The following is a 5,738-nucleotide window of genomic DNA, read 5'->3' as shown; positions in this document are numbered from 1 at the left end:
ACTCCTGCTCCATTTTTGACCTTGATTCATGGGGTAACTTTCTCCGGTCCATTTGGTTTGAAAACTTTTTTTGTTTTGGGGTAATGTGGATTGAAGCCTTTTTAAAACATCCCACTCCCTTTTCACTTTATAAAAAATAATTTTAAAAAAATAAAAATTAAATTATATATTTAATCCTCTAATGTTATATACAGTTTTATTTTAATCCTTTCATTTTAAAAAGTATATTTTTAGTCATTTATCTGTAACATTATTAGTTTTACTGTAAAAATTTTTTACATTAAACTTTTAAATATTGAAGTTAACATAAAAAGTAATCATTTGAAATTAACAGTATTGAAGTTAAAAGGACTAAAAATTTACTTTGTAAAATTGAGAAATTAAATTGAAATATTATATAAAAATAGAGGATGAAAAATATACTTTAGCCAAAAATAAATTATAATTGAATAAAATAATTATAAATTATGATTAAACTTAAAATTATATTTTACTTCTATTTAGAAATATAGCATGCAAACTGTAATGCAACAATGAATTTTATTAGATATAAATATTTCCTTAAAAATATTAAGGTTATTATTATTCATGTAAAATTAACCACTTTTCTTTCCATATTGTTTTCTCGATTTTATTTGATGAGAATTGCATGCCTTTGTGAATATTCTGATTCCGCTCAATCCATTTAACTTCACATTCGACAAGTAAATCGTCAAGGAGTAAAACCAACCAATCCTATTTTACTGAATAAAGGATCTTTGATGAATGAGACATGCGATAAGTATTCTTATTCCTCTACTTTTTTTCTTCTCTTCATTTTCTTTCTTTTATTTTCTCTCCCCTCATTTCCTCTACTCAAGTAAGCACAAGATAATTATTGATTTTTTCATTCCAAAATTTGACATCTGAGTTTAGGTTACTACACTATGTGAATACCTCAACCTCCTAAAAACAAAGATATATGCTTGAAATTTCTCACCTAACAAATCACGCAAGCCTAAAAAGTATTATATACATTACTACAGTCAAAAGCTGTTTCAACCTTCAAGAGATGAAAGTTTGCAATTGACACGCACTCAAAGAGTTTGAGACACAATGAGTCAAAAGTTATTGTTCTAGCTAGGGTTGATATGCAGCTTGAAAGCTTAGTATGCCTAAGCAATTGGGGCTCATAAGGTCGAGCAAGGGTCAAGCTTTGCCTTGCTCAACCTGGCTCGGACGTAAAATCATTTTTTATTTTTTTTATTAAAAATATTTATTTTATGATATTATTTTTATTAAGAGTTACTTTGCATTATATTAATTTCAGTATCTTTTTGGATATCTCTTATAATTTTAATTTTTAATGTCTTTCACATTTTAAATTTATTTTTAACACAATATTATGAAAAATAAATTGACAGTTTTAATCACTTGTAATTTTAAAAATAATTACTTTTAATCATAATATTAATTTTATAAAGAATACTTTCTTTGTTCAAAAATATAAGACATTTTTAATCGAATCTCACCCTTAATAAAGTAGTTATCTACTTCTAACTAATTCTATCTCTTTTTATTTACCCATATTAAACATCTTATAATAAATATAAAGTCATTATCAATAGGGGTACTTTTAAAAAAAGTATTAATTACACCTTAAAAAATTAAAAATGCCTTATATTTTTGAATATTCAACTCTTTAAAAAAACGCCTCATATTTTTAAACAGAGAAAGTATATTTTAAGTTATAATAATTATATTTCTTTTGTTCAAAGATAAATTTTTAAAAATATTTTTTAAAGAATTCTTTTTCAAGGCAGGCCAAACCCAACCTTAATAGTTAGGCATTGGATTGACTTGAACTACACATTGAGTCAGACACCGGACAAGAGTGATGCCCTACCCGACCTAGCCCATTTGCACTGCTATTTCCAAACTCCAGAAAAATCAAAGCTTGTTGTTGCCATGCGCAGGTGAAGTCATAGGGATTAGTTGGAGTTCTTAGCTCATGTTTCTGAAGCTATCACCAATTTTACTTCTTTCGGAATTCTTTCAAGCGAGAGAGAAAATATGGAGTCAAGAAAAGGAATAGGAAGAATATTTGAGGCTTGAAATTTTTTTTGTTATCTTTACCTTATTTCAGTATTATTTTTTAATAAATGTAATTTTTTTCAGAGTTTTTTATAAATATTTTTTTAAGCTTTTAATTCGAGGAGTTAGAAAGGCTTAAAGCTTTGTAAATATGTTTTAACACGTCCTTATTCTTGTGCCTTGTTTTGAATGGATTTGCATATTAAATTTGCCGCCCTTTAATATTCTTCTGTTCTTTCCAATCCTCTCTCCGTAAGCTCTCCCTCTCTTCTATCATGTCTCTTTCCTATAATGCCGTTTGAAATAAAACAACTAATTAACAAAAATCACAAAAGAATCCAGCCAAAGTGCCAAACAACACATAGAGACACTACAATTAAACTAAATCTTACAGATAAAAGTAAGCAAGGCCCGAACTCAATATCTTGTCTCAACCTATCCATTGCAATTTAAACTTAGAAGTCAACCCATAATCTATCCTTATAGCATGCTAGAGAAATTCTTATTTGGACCCAGCAGATCGTGTCATTCATGTTCCGTGAAATAAAATTACATAATTTAATCAAATAAAATTTTATATGTAATTATTTTTAATGATTTTATTTTTATAATGTAATGCTTATTTAATTTTTGTCTTTCTCTTTTTACTACATTAATGATAGAATGAATTTATATTTACAATCATATGAATGTCATATTTTTATTAGATGAAGCATGAATGATATAGTATACCTAGTTCATGCAATAATTTCTCAATATATAGCTGTTTGAATATAAATTTTTAAATTTTTTCTAAATTAGATATATTTTTTTTGTAAAATTCTTATGAATTTATTATTGCAAAAATTGTGTTTCATCATCCTTCTGCAGGATGTGTTATCACAAGAGTGGATTGGAGGTGCATAGGAAGTTTAGAATACAAATCTTTTTGAAGTAAAAAAAAAACGAAATTACTTTTTTTTATTATTTTTCTTTTTTGAAAATTTACAAATAGTAATAAAAAAAGAAATATTTTAAAAGGTACAATTTATTTTTTATGGAAAACACAACCTTTGCTCTTTATATGAGTTTTATTTTCAATCTTTATAGTTTTTATTGTGTTTTTAATACTTACAATTTCAGAAAGATTGAGTGACCTTTATTTTTCAAGTCTTTATAATTTTTATTTTTTAGTGATTTTAGTTCTTGTAGAGATTGAAAACATTGAATAAAATTACAAAGACTAAAAATAAAATTCAATGAAACTATAGGAATCAAAGATTTGTTTTTCCTTTTTTTCATTGGTACTTTTGTCTTATTATTGTTTAATTTTAGGAAAATTATAACAAAGGACATGAAAAAGAATATTTATCAAAGAATTAAAAATAGTAATTATTTAGAATGATCAAGTACTAAAATATAAATTTAAAAATACCATACTACCCCTAATCAAATCTCTTACATTTTTTTTCCTTCTAACTAGATCTCATACATATTTAACAATTACTAACAAAAACACATTATTTGTTATCAAGCTATTTCTTCTTCTTTTTGTTCTTTTAACAACTAGGATAACTAAAACAAAGTTAAGTAATGTCCAAAAATATATAAGAAGTTATATTTCATCTCCTTTGAAAATCTATAAGTTCATAGAGTGAGACAAGATGTTCTTAACAAAATATAATAATTATTCAAAAGAAATCTTTTAAAATTATATTGATTTAATTTTTTAGAAGTAAAGATTTTAAAATTGTATTGATTCAATTATTTAAAAGTAATTATTTTTTAAATTATATTAAGTTAACAAAATTTAATACTACTTTTATTTTTTTATGTGGAGTTACAAAATTGCACAACCTTATTTTTAAAAGAGCACTCTCTTAACTTGTGCAGTATTCAACATTAATTTTAGAGTAAAAGTGTATTTTTGCCTTTGAAGTATTATTTGAGGAACATCTATTATCTTAAACTATTGGTTGAAATAACTTTATCCTTAAAGTAATTAAACGGAGTATTTTGTCATTGTCTTCAAATTCCCAATTACATTGACAGTTGGAAAATGCTAATTGAGATTCCAACATTGACTGTTAGAGAATTTAACAATAAGGATAAAAATGCTCTATTTTAATTACTTTAATAGCAAAATTGTTCTGACCAATAGTTTGGTCTTAATTTTAATTTTGGAGAATACTTTAAGGAAAAAATATACTTTTACTCTTAATTTTAAGATATATAACTGGTAGATTTTATAGTAAGGGTTAATATAGTCAATTATATTAACTTTGATCTTTTATAGTAAATTTTAACAGTATTAGATCCCTCCCTCTAATTTTCCTATTATTTTAAAAGTTTCTAAAGTCTTGTTTTTTTAAACATTGGAGCCAAGCAAAATGCAAGATTTTCTAATTTGTTGTAAATCAAGCGTCATTGTGCGGCTCCATATCAACTATTTTTCCTGATTACAAATGAAATATTTTAAAAAAATAAAAGCCTTCTTTTGACCAACAAAAAAAAAGGAGCCTTGGCTCATGCAGATTATTATTTACGGCCTATGAATAATAAAATTAATTAAGTAATTATGAATTTTGTTGTTTGGACTAATTTTGGTGCTAGGGGCTGACAAAAGAATTGGCCAAAGCCCAAACCAATCATGTGAGATGAGAGCCATCAGCTAGCTAGCGTACTTCATTAGAGCTAAATGGAACACCATGTTTAAGGAACTCACAACCTGCTCTCATCAACTCATCTCACTACTCGAGAAACAAGGTGCACCTGTCCATGTTTCTCCACATGATGAGGCGCACCATCGGCTAACTAATGGTGTGAACAGTTATTTGCTCCCTTCAGGCGTTAAAATTCAAATTGAAGGAGTGTACTGCTACCCTTCTCTGTAAATAGGCGATGAGCCTATAACTTAAAATTTTTCTACACTTTACATAAACAATCTAATCAATTCAACTTGCCTAACACAAAATCTCAATATCCTAACCCAGTATCACCCAAGTTCACCTGGCATGACTCACTCTATTCATGCCAATCTTAGGCTTCTTAGGTTAGTTTTTACTTTGCTTTTCCCTCTATCAAAACACCAACTATACTTGTGATGCAATGAACCTTCATGTGTTATTCAACATAGTCCCATTTCTTATATTCTTTTGGCATTTTAAAAAAATTGTGGTAAAAAACTTTAAAAATTTAAAATCACTTAATCTAAATTACTCTTTTGAAGATTCATTTCTCTGGCACGCTTAACAAACCTTTAAAGGACGTGTTGTATTCAATTCTCAAAATTAAACTAATATTTATATTTTATAAATAATAATTCATGGATAGTTTTTTGAAGTAAGAAATGAATTTGCAGTATTATGGATCGTAAATAACATTTTTTATAATAAAATTTATACTTTATATTAATATTAATAATAATAATGATAATGAAGTATTTTAATTTTAATTGAGATTGTTTGATATCTAACGCTAATAGAGACATAGATAGTTGATTAATATCAAAATTTTTTAGTTATTAAGTTATAATTTACTAGTTGAATGAGGATACCAACTCAATTATTTTAAATATGTAAATATTATTTAACAATTATCATTAATTAATTAATATTGGCGTTTTTTTTTGGGCCAAATATATTGACGTTGATCAAGGCCGGCTTTTATAATCGGCTAATCGCCGA

The sequence above is a fragment of the Prosopis cineraria genome, unplaced genomic scaffold (assembly GCF_029017545.1).
Source record: "Prosopis cineraria cultivar Desert tree isolate PC_DT_omini unplaced genomic scaffold, ASM2901754v1 PC237, whole genome shotgun sequence".
Lineage (NCBI taxonomy): Eukaryota > Viridiplantae > Streptophyta > Magnoliopsida > Fabales > Fabaceae > Prosopis > Prosopis cineraria.
This window is presented reverse-complemented; position numbering follows the sequence as displayed.